Here is a 14,466-nt window from a genome sequence, read left to right on the forward strand (position 1 = left end):
AAAATAACCTGATAAAATCTTGTAATACCTTTTTTATTGGACTAACAGAATTTTTTAATGATAAGCTTTTTGGAGAACCTCCCTTTCTCAAGTCTTAAGCATTTCTGAGCAAGACGACACATAGAATTAAAAGTTGAGTTGTGATACAGGGGTTAAAGCGACATGAATGCAGATAAGACACAGGTTTGATAGAAAATAGACAACATTCTCGAAGAGGGTCATAAATATCTTTCTGAAGATCAAAATGAGGGGGTGATACCGGAGAAACTGATGGAAGCCAAGCACAGAGAGATGGACACAGGTTTCTTCAGGAAGGAAGAGATTCTTTATTCGGATCACCGATCGGGACTCAGAGGGACTAATGTCACCAAAATACAACAAGTTCTGAGCCCCGGACAATAGTGCAGGCTCCTTATATAGGCATATAACTCCTCCCATATTAAGCTCCACCCGCACATTCTCTTGACCAATCAATACAAATAAGAACTAACTTCCTGCTTGACCGCATGGCTTGTCCAGCACAATGGAGGAGGGGAATACTACATCCTGTATTCTCGCACATGCTCCGTACACTACTGATCGTATCTTGCCACGTGCAACCAACTGATCGATATGTCAGCATATGCACGTACACATGCCACGTGGTAATCTCGGCCTACTAAATTTATTTTTACCGAGATTCCACCACATTCCCCCCTTTGATGCCTCTTGATATTTCACAATTACTTGAGGCATCACTTAACCTTGGTTTGCACACACCTCAGGTTACCATGAACCAGACCAGACTTTTCCTATAATGTGAATCCCTTAACACTCCTCTTCCTGCATTGGTTCTCCCTGATCTAGAACCTTGTATTTATATATGGCCATTATCTGTGCAGCAGCCTTCCTTTCTGCTATATTTTCTATCAGGCTTTGCACAGACCTAACTACTAAGGGGATAAGACATGGCAGGAGTAGACACAACGTTAAAATCAGTAGGACTCCGCCTACCAATGCCTTAAGCCCTCCAAACTGCTCATACCAGCTACCAAACCAACTACTTGGATTATACCCTTTCCATACCTGAGTAGGCACATGCGCTAGTTTAACCATATGGCTAGTAAGCTCAGCTATTGCTTGCCCTTCGTCATCTATCTGAAGACAGCAATTGCTCAGGTTAAACTTCCCACATACACCTCCCTCTACTGCCAATAGGTAATCCAAGGCTAATCTATTTTGGTACACTGCTGTCCTCATCCTGGTATTATGCTTCACTAGAAGATTGAGCGCTTGTGAGGTCTCATTAGTAATAATCTCAACCACCGCCTGTAACCTTATAATGCGGTTGAGCATATAAATTGGGGTTCTATAACCAAAAGTACCATCCTCTGCCCACGTGGCTGGCCCATAATAATCTATAATACGCTGGGGAGGCCATTCATTATCTTCCTAGGCGCCTATCTCTATGGGTCCTCTTTTCTTCCTATGATTCACATCATACACTTTAACACCCAAAGTCTCACCTGTTTCAATAGGTAACAAGAAGAAGGATGGCTTGAGCATACCCAACACACATGCCCCTTCCCAGTCCTGTGGCAACTCCGAATAGGCTTTCTTACCACAGATCCAGTACAAATTTGCTGGGGCTCTCCAACTAGATGTGATGGATAAATCAAACCATACGTCCTTTAAATTGGCGTATCTTGCAAACGGGTTAGATGGTTCTGAGACATTTGAAGCCGACCACCAAGTTGTATTCTTTGTATCATCATCATAAGCTTTTTGCCCTAGACAAGTTAATTCTCCTACAGAAGTATTATACATCATTCCTTTCCTTGCTATTCAAACATAACCTATGATGGAGGTCTTTAATCTCCACTCAGATTTACCTCTAACACTCATCTGATAATCGGCTTGTGAAGATATTAATTGTTCAACTGCCTCAGAACCAGACATTACCTCCTTTGCTTCCCAAGGCCATTGGTCTCCCATGTTAGTACCTCCACACACATAGCAGTTGGTAACATTAAGACTACCGGCAATACTGGGGGGGCGTGGCCTGGCGGCGGTACTGAGCGGACGCATGTGCTGAGCGCTCCGCTCCGACGGCACCCACAAAGGAGAAATTTGGCAAATAGCCACTGAAAAACGGGGCCCCATATACCCCAACGATCATGTCACAAGCTAAGGGGAAGGGCAAGGCGGAAAAAGCCGTCCGGAGTACCTTCTTTACCTCCCGTACACACCAAGGGAGACAGGCCACGCTGCAGGGGGAAGCCCAAGATGGCGCCGAGGAGGCTGGAGAACAGCAGCATGCTGTAATGGAGGCGGATGCCCCTATCACACAAGAGATGATGCGGGCAATGCTGGAACAGATGTCTGCAAGGCTGGAAAACAGCTTCAAATCCGCAATTGGGGAACTACACAAGGACTTAAAAGAACTGGAGGTGAGAACTGCTGGGACTGAACTTAAAGTGGCAGAGCTGAATGAGGCACATAGGGGAATGGAGGAGGAGATGGCAGGGCTGCACAATAGAATGCTGCAATATGAGACTAAACTAGCAGACATTGAGGACAGAGCACGCCGCAATAACCTGCGGATTCGTGGGGTGAGTGAGGAAGTGGGACCCACAGACCTTGCGGCCTACTTGACAAGCCTGCTGAAAACGTTGGCGCCAGACGTGCCAATAGACCTGCTGCTCATGGACAGGTACCATCGAACTGCCAAGCCCAGCTTTCTACCCCAAGACACCCCTCGAGATATTCTCATCAGAATGCACTACTACCACGTGAAAGACATAGTACTACAGGCAAGCCGCGCAAAGAAGTCGCTTCCAGACCCGTACAGTGGGCTGTTGGTGTTTGTTGGACATATCAACATTCACGCTGAGAAGAAGGAGAGAATTTAAAGAAATCACAGAACAGCTCCGGCTCCACAAGTTGCCATACCGCTGGGGATACCCGGTGAAACTATTGGTGTCCAGAGGAGGAAAAGTGTCAGCTATCACCACGCCAGAAGAAGGAGCCCTACAACTACAAAGATGGGGATTATCCGAACCAAATCGACAACGAAGCCCACAGCGACAGCACAATGCCTCCAAGGACTGGAGAAAGTCCAAGAGACTGACATAAAAAGCAATGCGGCGACTACAACAGATCTGCGAGAGATCATAAGGGTATCTTAAGAGACTGGTCCTGACAATTAGACCATGGAATCTGCCGAGGGTATCGTATAATCGAATAATTGTTAATTGTTAAGTAGCATTGTTAAAGGTTATGCCACAGAGTTACAAGGTAGGCCTCTAAGGGCATTTTAAAACACGCAAAAAAAAAAAAAAAAAAAAAAATGAACAAAAGAAAAAAAAAAAAAAAAAAAAAAATAAAAAAAAAAATACACATACCCCCCTATATATTTAACACCAACTTCGACTATACATGTATTATGCAATTCCTACTTACACCCTACAAAGGGCACTACTGCCCGGCTATGCGCCAAACCAAACAGAACACTTGACAAACTAAATAGTGGGTAGACGTGGAGACGGCACCCCACAGGGAGGAAGTGAACACTTCTGCCCCCACAGGTACCAGGAGTACCTAAGCCGAAAATGGCACACCAGAGTATCTTGTATTTGTACTTGTATTTGTATTATATGTTTTCCCGGTTATCATTGTGTCCCCCACCCCACCCCGGTCTAACCCAGAGAGGGAGATATGCCCAAATATTGCCCTCAACTAGGGGAAGGTCGCTCGACTTGAAGCTGCTGGGACGAGCGAACCCCCCACACTGGTTCTTAACATCCACTACGACCCTTACCAAATCCACTGGGTATAAACCCCCATGAAAATATTTTCTCTAAATGTAAGAGGGTTAAACCTACCGGTTAAGAGACACCAGCTGTATAGAGAACTCAGGAGCACAGATGCGGACGTTATCTGTCTCCAAGAGACTCATTACAGGACGGACAATTACATCCCACCGACAATTTCTGACTTCCCGCACCAATACCATGCAACGTCCCCCACAAAATCCAAAGGGACGTCTATACTGATCTCTAAGCAGGTAGCATTTACCATGCTCTCCGCAGAGGTGGACACCAATGGGAGGTATATAATACTGAAATGCGTCATTAACAATACGACCTATACAATCACCAATTTATACTCCCCTAACACATTACAAGGCACGTTCCTACGACACATACTACAGAAGCTAGACTCGATACAAGAAGGGGTGTCAATTATCTGTGGAGACTTCAATCACGTTTGGGACCCGAAATTAGACACTAACACCTCACGACACAGTCCAAGGTATAAAATACTCCACAGACAGTGTAAAAAGCTACAGAAACTACTCTCACTGCACCACTACTATGATACCTGGCGACTGTACCACACCTCGGAACGGGCGTATACACACTTCTCCCGAGTACATAACACGTACTCGAGGATAGACGGATTTCTCATTCATGGACAGGGAATTAACCAAATCACGGACTGTGACATTGGACAGATTACCTGGTCAGACCACGCACCAGTCACGCTATCAGTAAAGGATCAATTTGACTATAAGCACCGCAGCCCGTGGAGGCTGAATGCCTCCTTACTGACTGACCCGACATTTAGGAAAGAGGTAGAGACAGCGTTGACTAATTATTTTACGGAGAATGCTACCCCAGACATATCCCAGAGCACATTATGGGCGGCACACAAATCCGTAGTCAGGGGAATCTTTATTAGGAGGGCGTCATACTTACGCAGGACATCCTCAGCCCAGATCACACATTGGAAGAGAGAACTGTACCAATTAAACACACAGAATCAAATCTCCCCCTCTGCGGAGCTCAAAGTACAAATCGCCACCATTACAAACCAGCTACACCAAAAGGCAATAGAACAGACAGGCTATATGCTCCAGAGGCTGAAAATGAATCTGTACACGCAAGGGAACAAGGCCGGCAGACTGCTAGCTAGGAGACTGCAAGAACGTAGGGCAAACCAAAAAATTGCTTTTCTTGTCTCCCGTACGGGAGAGAAGAAAATGATACCTACAGACATATGCAATGAATTTGCCGACTACTATGCCGACTTATACAACATACGTAAACATGATACCACATTTCAGCCCACGACGGAACACATAAATAAGTACCTAGACACAATGGACCTCCCAAAACTCACGACCCAACAGGCGACTGATCTCATTAGACCCATCACCGAGGAAGAAATCCACACCATAATAAGAAAACTGCCGAAAGGCAAAGCCCCAGGCCCGGACGGGCTAGATAACACCTACTACAAACAATTCCACCATATACTGACGCCACACCTGGTGCACACATTCACGGAGGCGACAGCCGCGCAAAAGCTACCACAGGATACGCTACTGGCCCACATCATAACGTTACAGAAGCCAGGGAAGCCACCCACCATCCCGCAAAATTTTAGACCTATATCCCTGCTCAACACAGACGCGAAAATTTTCGCCAAGCTATTCGCGCTGAGACTAGGCACTCTTCTCCCACACTTGATCCACTCGGATCAAGTGGGGTTTGTGGCAGGGAGACAGGGAGAGGATAACACGCGCAAAGTGCTGAATATACTGCATAGCTTACCCAGAATACATAAAGAGGGTGGGGTGGTCATCTCCCTAGACGCCGAAAAGGCATTCGACCGCTTGCACTGGAAATTCCTAGAGGCAGTCATGACAAAATTTGGAATACCGGGAGAATTTAGAGCAGCGGTCAAAGCGCTGTACAGTGCCCCGACAGCCCAGGTACTTAACGCGGGATTCCTATCGAACCCATTTAGTATCTCCAATGGCACGAGACAGGGATGTCCCCTGTCCCCGTTGCTGTACGTTCTGGCCCTAGAGCCGCTGGCATCAAGGATTAGGCAACATGACTCCATACACGGGGTACGCATTGGGGACAGGGAATACAAAGCAAATCTCTTTGCTGACGACGTGCTCCTGACCCTGACGCAACCACTGATCTCAATGCCGCACCTACTGATGGCAATAAAGGAATACGGGGACAGCTCATATTACAAATTGAACGTGACTAAAACCCAGGCCATGGGAATTGGGATACCTCACGACGTATTACAGGTGTTGCGGGAGAAGTTTGTGATGGACTGGAGGGTGGACTGCGTCTCCTTCCTGGGAATTAAGTTAACAAAGACAATAGGTGGACTATTCAAGGCCAATTATGAAGCCCTACAAAAAGAGGTGGAGGCCAGTCTGTCCTTATGGGGAGGTAAATATCTCTCCTGGCTGGGCCGGATGGCAGCATTTAAAATGTCCATCCTCCCTAAACTACAATACTTATTTCGAACACTGCAAATAGACCTACCAACCTCATTACTAAACAAAACACAGTCGATGCTCACCAAATTCGTGTGGGCGCACAAAAGAGTGAGAATAGCTGCTAAATACCTGTATCGACCCATTCACCAAGGGGGTCTAGCTCTACCGAACATCAAACTCTATTACCAGGCGACATTACTGGCCCCAGTGTTAGGGATACAATCCACATCACACACTCCACAATGGCTGGAGATAGAAGACCACTGGCTCCAGGGGACAGACCTCCGCAGACTGTTGTGGGTACCCAAACCGCTGCGACCCAACCAACCTAACATCTTACCAACCACGAAAACACTGGTGACGACATGGGACAAAACACACAAATCACTGCTATCTATGTCACCGTGGTCACCGGCAACGCCCTTATCATGCCTACAAGTAGCTAATAACACATTTGACCACAGAGAGTGGACTAACAGAGGCTGCACGCATGTAAGAGATATATTAGAAGTACAAAAGATACTACCATTCCCTACCATCCAGGGAAAATTCAATTTGGTCCCTAAATTGATATTCCCATACCTCCAGATAAAATCCATGCTAGGGACCCAAACGTCCACAAGAGAGGGGGAGACTACACTCACAGAGTTTGAGAGGACCTGTTTGAAATCAAAGCAGAGAAAGGGCTTGATCTCCCTATGCTATACACTCCTTAATGTAGGGGACCCTGTACACCTTGACAGATTCAGTGATGCCTGGCAGGCGGACATTGGGAAGCATTTTGATGCAACCCAGTGGGAACGCGCGACCATGGCCCATAAGGGAAAGACTACATGCACGTCACACCTAGAGCTAATGCGTAAGATATATTACAGGTGGTACATGGTACCAGTGAGACTGGCGAGAATATATCCGGGAACATCAACCAAGTGCTGGAGGTGCGGTGAGGCAGACGGTACTATGTACCATATATGGGGGTCTTGTGGGGTACTCCGACCTTATTGGGAGATGGTAGAAGACATACTAAGCTTAATAATAGAGGGCAACTTCAGGATCACACCAGAAATGTGTTTACTATTCATGAACATAGACAAAGTCAGGGGAGACGATGCAATTCTGGTCTTCCACACGCTAATAGCGACACTGACGCTCATAGCCAGAGAATGGAAGACAGAAACGGCCCCGTCAAAACTGGCCCTAACCAGACAAATTTCCACCAACCTCCAATATGAACTCACGGCCAGGAGAAATCAGGGTAACGCAGGAAAGTTTGAGGATGCTAACACCAGGTGGGAAGGTATAAAAGCGTCATGGGAGATTAGGGACAGAGACTAACAAATATATAGAACCAGCCTGACTCGAGGAATTTATCAGGCCAGGAGTATGAGACCCCACGAGACTAAGGGGAATCCAGGGAACTGGACCCAGTGGGGAAGAATGAGATCAGGCAAGTGTCAGACTAGACGAATCAAGGTGGCGAAGAGAGGTTACACAAATAAGGAAAGAACAGTAAGCAACCGGTAGGGAGAGCGGGCATATTACTACCTTCCCCCCTCCCCTGGAAACGTCAATCTAGAACAAGAGTGAATCTTCAGCTAGTACAAGGAGGATACATGAGGGAGTCCATAGACAGGGCTGGTTAACAGATAGGCGTATGTGCAGGGCTCAATAAGGGAGCAAGGGAGCGAGGCAAATACAAAAAAAAAAAAAAAAAGTGAAAAGCTAGGCCTTGTGAAGTTATAAAAAAGTGTAACTATGTACCCTTGCATGTTGTAACGTATTATGTAAAACTGGAAGACATGTAAACCAAGATCTGAGATGTTTCCTCCCCCCCCCCCCTTTTCTTCCTTCTGTATCCCAAGTTTGCTTTGAAAGTGAAAATAAAAATTGTCAAATTGAAAAAAAAAAAAAGACTACCGGCAATACTTTCAGCTAAATCAATGAACAGGTTTTTAGTATTATGGGGGATCTTATTATCTATACTCATCTCTTCATAAAAGGAATGGTATACCTGATGAGTTTGGGAGGTTACCGTATCGGTCTCTATCCCTATAAACAATACTGTCCCAGGGTCTAAACCCGTCCCGTATATTTGAAACCCAAATAAATTACCATATCTATCTAAGAATTGGTCAGGATTATTTATAAGAATATGGACTGGATTGCATTCCATAGACTTACAGTATGGATTGGTAGGCAACTTAGTCACAATCATATCCTTGTCTGCTGTCTGTCCCCAAGTTGCCCACCCCACACAAGACCAATATGGGCAAAAATTATATTCTCTATTTGGGCATCTAGGACTCACATACTTATTTTTACTGCTGGGACAAATATATTTATCATTAGACCCATACGTTCTCTCCCATCTAAGATCCCCACATACATTCCACGGCTTTCTACCACTTGATATCGCCTTACATGCATCAAATAGCAGAACACCCGAAGAATGTACGGATTCTAATACCGTTTTATTTATTAGGGTCCCCTGAGGATCTCCATTCCTGAGAGTCAACCAAATTGTACGGGGTTGATACTCTGGATTGAAGCACTTAGGTTCTCCTACCCCTAGATGGCATACACTATACTCTACATTTAGATATCTACACCTAGATACATCTCCTTTACATTCATATTGCGAATGCCAAATTAGGGTCTGGGAAACATGATTACCTGTTCTTGTAGTCTTAATGCATACCTCACAGCTAGGAGTGTCGGTACCTCTACCTTCCTGAATATAAAAATACATATAAATAAACATTATCATAAGCACATCTTTCGTCGGCATCCTCAGTCTTCGTCCGTGCGATGGCACCTCAGCTTCCAGGAGTAAGGGCTGCAGGGAATGGAGTTCTGCTGGTCTTCACAGGGGTCTCTTCGAGACTTTTCCTGGCTTTTAAATCACTCGTTGGTGAGAGGACAGGCTTTATTATGGGCGTCTCACTCACTTACCAATCTCTGAAACAATAAAATTTGTAATCCACAAGGTTCCTCGTCACTCCGACTGAGTCGTGCGCTTTAACCGGATCTTGCAGGGATTCTCTGGATCTGCTGTAGCTTGCCAAGAATCGACCGCTGCTGGTTTAACCCTGGAGTGATGTATCCACGGATTTACTTCGGCCACTTTTATCGCTGTAGGGGTAGACAAAAGAACAACATAAGGACCTCTCCACTTGGGCCCTAACGGTACATTATTCCACTCTTTAGTCCACACTTGGTCTCCTGGGTGGTAACTATGAACTGGGGGATAAATATTCACAGGTAATCTATCTTGTACCCATTTCTGTACCTCCTCCATAGTCTTACCCAACTCTACAACCTGCTGCCGAGTAATTCCTTCTCCCAACTGACTCAAATCCCCCCTTAAGTTACCAAGTACGGGAGGTGGTCGCCCATACATGATTTCAAAAGGAGAGAGGCCCATCCTTCTGGTAGGTGTACTGCGGATTCGTAACAGAGCTATGGGCAAAAGAACGTTCCACTTAAGTTGGGTTTCCTGACACATTTTTGCCAACTGGTTCTTAATAGTTCTATTCATTCTCTCTACCTTACCAGAACTCTGGGGTCTATATGCCGTATGAAGTCTCCACTTTATACCAAGCATATGAGTCAGTTGTTGTAGGCATTGATGAACAAAAGCTGGACCATTGTCCGATCCTATAGAGCAGGGTAGTCCATATCGGAGTATTATTTCTCGTAGCAGGAATCTCACAACTTCTCCTGCTTTCTCTGTACGAGTAGGACATGCTTCTACCCAGCCTAAATAGGTGCACACAACTACTAGTAGGTAGCGATGTCCACCAGATTTAGGCATTACTGTATAGTCAATTTGTAGATCGGACATAGGGAGTCCCCCCATAAACTGGACTCCTGGTGGCTTTACTGGTCCTTGCCTTGCATTTTTTTTAGCACACGTTACACATCTTCGTACAATGGCTTGAGTTAAGTTGGACAATCTTGGTATGTAGAAATGTTTTCTGAGAGATTCTTCTGTACTATCTCTCCCAGAATGTGTCCCATTGTGATAGTTTTGGACAATTTCTACCGCTAGTGATGCTGGAATAACTATTCTCCCATCTTCTAACTGATACCATTTGTTCTCCAAATACTTTCCAGATTCAGTCTTTAACCACTCCTCTTCTTGAGCTGTATAAACTGGAGTCCATTGAGACAGTGGGGTTGGTATAAGAGCAGCTATATGTTCCACATATTCCTGTCTTCCTGATTCAGCGGCACGCTTAGCTGCATTATCTGCCATCCGGTTTCCTTTGGTTACATCACCATCTCCTCTCAGATGCGCTCGACAATGTATGATTCCGACTTCTTTCGGTTCCCATACTGCTTCTAATAGTTGTAGGATTTCAGCTGCGTACTTGATTTCTTTGCCCTCTGAATTCAATAGTCCTCTTTCTTTATACAAAGCTCCGTGGGCATGAGTGGCTAAAAACGCATACTTGGAGTCCGTGTAGATGTTCACTCTTAAACCTTCAGCCAATTGTAACGCTCGTGTCAGTGCTATCAATTCTGCTTTCTGTGCTGATGTTCCTTTTGCCAGTGGCCGAGCTTCTATCACCTTGTCTATCGTTGTTGCTGCATATCCTGCATAGCGGATCCCTTCTTTCACATAACTACTGCCGTCTGTATAATATTGAACATCGGGGTTCTGGATGGGAAAATCACGAAGATCTGGTCTACTTGAGAATACTTCATCCATCACTTCCAAACAATCATGTTGACTTTCAGTAGGTTGTGGCAAAAGGGTAGCTGGATTTAAGGTATTTACAGTCTCTAAATGCACTCTTGGGTTTTCAAACAACATTGCTTGATACTTGGTCATACGGCTGTTACTAAACCAATGATTTCCTTTGTAATCCAACAACGTCTGTACTGCATGTGGGACTCGTACATAAAGTTCTTGACCCAGAGTGAGTTTATCGGCTTCAGCTACCAGCAGGGCGGCTGCAACTACGGCTCTTAGACAAGGTGGAAGTCCGCTGGCCACTGCATCCAGTTGCTTAGACATGTAGGCAACAGGTCTTTGCCATGATCCCAAGTACTGTGTCAATACTCCCACAGCCATTCTTCTTTGCTCGTGTACATACAGGTAGAATGGTCGTGTGTGATCAGGCAGACCTAATGCTGGGGCACTCATCAAAGCCTTCTTCACATCTTCAAATGCCGTTTGCTGTTCTTGAGTCCATAAGAAGGGGTCGTGTTCTGTACCCTTGATAGCTGCATACAGAGGTTTTGCCAATATCGCGTAACTGGGAATCCATATCCTACAGAAGCCTGCTGCCCCCAAGAACTCTCGCACTTGTCTTCTATTCTTGGGTGTTGGTATTTGACACACAGCTTCTTTTCTCTCTGGCCCCATTATCCTTTGACCTTCAGAGATATGGATTCCCAGATATTTGAAAGTTGGCAGACACAACTGAGCCTTCTTCCTAGACACCTTGTATCCTGCCTTCCAGAGAATGTGTAGTAGATCGTGCGTTGCTTGCTGACATATTTCTCTTGTGACTGCGGCTATCAACAAGTCATCTACATATTGTAACAATACACACTCTCCTGGGATGGACTTGAAATCCAGTAGATCTTGACTTAGAGCTGAACCAAATAGGGTCGGTGAATTTTTAAACCCTTGAGGCAGTCTTGTCCAAGTAATTTGGCGTTTCGAGCCCGTTACAGCGTTTTCCCATTGGAAAGCGAAGATACATTGGCTTTCTGCGGCAATTCGGAGGCAAAAGAAGGCATCTTTGAGGTCTAAGACTGTAAAATAGGTAGCCCCGCCCGGAATTAAAGCAAGCAGGTTATACGGATTGGGCACAACTGGATGTATACTAACAACCGCATCATTGACTGCTCTCAAGTCCTGCACAGGGCGATACTCATCTGTACCGGGCTTTTGAACAGGCAGCAATGGGGTGTTCCAGGGGGAAGTACAGAATTTTAGGATACCATACCGTATGAACTTATCCAGATAAGATTGAATGTTCTTCTTAGCCTTCTGCGGAATGTGATATTGTCCTAGGCTCACTGGATAAACCCCAAGTTTTAGTTCGATTTTAATAGGTGGAATATTGCGGGCCAGTCCTGGTGGGTTGTTCTCTGCCCAAACTCCTGGTATGTTGAATAAGGATTCATCACTCCTAGGGTTTTGGCTAGTCAACGCTGTATAAAGTCGCCACTCTTCTTCCTTTGGTACGGATAATGTCATAATACCTGAAGGTCCATTAAACTTTAAGGATGTTGTTCCGTTTGGTAGGAACGTAATCTGCGCTTGTAATTTGGATAGCAAATCACGTCCCAGCAATTGGACTGGACATTCAGGCATGTAAAGGAATTGATGTTTTACTACGTGGCCTCCCAATGTACAGAGTCGACTTTTAAGAACCGGTTTTGCAGCACTTCTTCCAGTTGCTCCTATCACAGTAATAGTTCTTCCAGATGGAGGAGCAACTAGGTTAGTCACCACCGAATGTTCAGCACCAGTGTCGATCATGAATGCACTCCTTTTTCCCCCTACTGATACATCGACCATAGGCTCCGCTCGACCAAGGGGAATGGAGCCCGGTCGGTATCAATAGTCTTCCATGACCGTGTCAGCCAATCCTACAAAGTCCCTACCTTCTCTATCGCGGGACCTTTGCGCTGCGGGATAGTACCTGTCTTCTCTTACACTTCCTCTGTTACCACTATTACTCCCTCCGGGGCCTCCTCTACCTCTCGCTCTGCCTCTAAAGTTTCCATAACCTGCCCTGGGTGGGTCTCTCTCGTACTGCTCTCTTTTCGGACACTCGCTTCTCCAATGCCCTTCTTCTCTGCAATACGCGCACTGATTCCTACTCATGGGCTCCCTATTCCACCTACTATCGCCTCTATCTGGGCCCCGTCTATCTACGCCTGCGATCGCTACCGCTAGCATATCCGCCTTTTTACGCATCTTGCGCTCTTCCTCTTTCTTACTTTCTGATTCCCTATTCATGTACACCTTATTTGCTACCTCCATTAGTTGGGTGATGGACATTCCTGCAAACCCTTCTAACTTCTGTAGCTTGCGCTTAATATCCCCGTAGGCTTGGCTGACAAAGGCAGAGTTTACCATTCGGGAATTCTCGGTGTCTTCCGGATTAAAGGGGGTATACAAGCGGTATGCCTCCAATAATCGGTCATAAAAGACACTGGGCGCTTCATCACTTTTCTGAATCACCTCAACTGTCTTCGACATATTTATAGCTTTCTTCCCTCCGGCTCTCATGCCAGCAATTATAGCGTCTCTATAGGCTTTTAGTTGGACCATATCTGCGCCATTAACATTCCATTCGGGATCGGTATTAGGATAATGTGTTGCGGCCCATGCTGCTGGATTGGCTTGATTTAAAGTACGGGCTTCTTCCTCTAGCGCTTTAATGGCCGCTTGGTTAATCCTAGTCCTCTCCTCATTATTAAACAATGTCATTAATAATTGCTGGCAATCAGCCCAGGTTGGATTATGCGTCTGGACTATCGAGGTGAACAGGTCGGTCATGGCTTGTGGTTTCTCAGTATACGAGGAATTGTGGGTCTTCCAATTCAAGAGATCGGTAGTCGTGAACGGGACATATACGAAGACTGGGTCAGCATACACCATTTGCCCTAAAGCGTCAAGATAGGCTGACCCAGGATTCAAACGAAGAGGCATCTGGTAATGTTTGGGTTTTTGGGTACCGGTCAGTTGTCTGGTTAGTATAGGGCTACGTGGAGGGGCGTCGGTTAGAGGTTCCGGTCGGGGGGTAGTAAGACATGAGGATGTAGAAGCTTGACTTTGGGGAAGGTCGGTGAATAGAATATTCCGAGCCGGGCTAGAAGAAGCCTGACCGGAAGCTTGAATTGGCGCCAAATCAGGATATATGGGTTTAACGGGGGTTGGTACCGGAAGGGGAAGTTTAGTATGGCGGGGGGTGGATTCTGAACTGGAGGAGGAAGCGGATGTGGATGGGGACAATGGGCGAGTGGGTGTAGAACTTCCTGTACTTGTATCACCTCCCCCTACAGGGAAATAAGGGGGCGGCATAGGGATCTCGGACTCAGGGGGCGTGTCCAAAATGGGCTTAACCGTGGTCCTAGTGGACAAACAAGTCCTGGCCACCATGAGGCGACATTGCTCCTCGTGGCATATCCGGATCCATCTTGGCGAG

This window comes from Pelobates fuscus, chromosome 3, assembly GCF_036172605.1.
Source record: "Pelobates fuscus isolate aPelFus1 chromosome 3, aPelFus1.pri, whole genome shotgun sequence".
Lineage (NCBI taxonomy): Eukaryota > Metazoa > Chordata > Amphibia > Anura > Pelobatidae > Pelobates > Pelobates fuscus.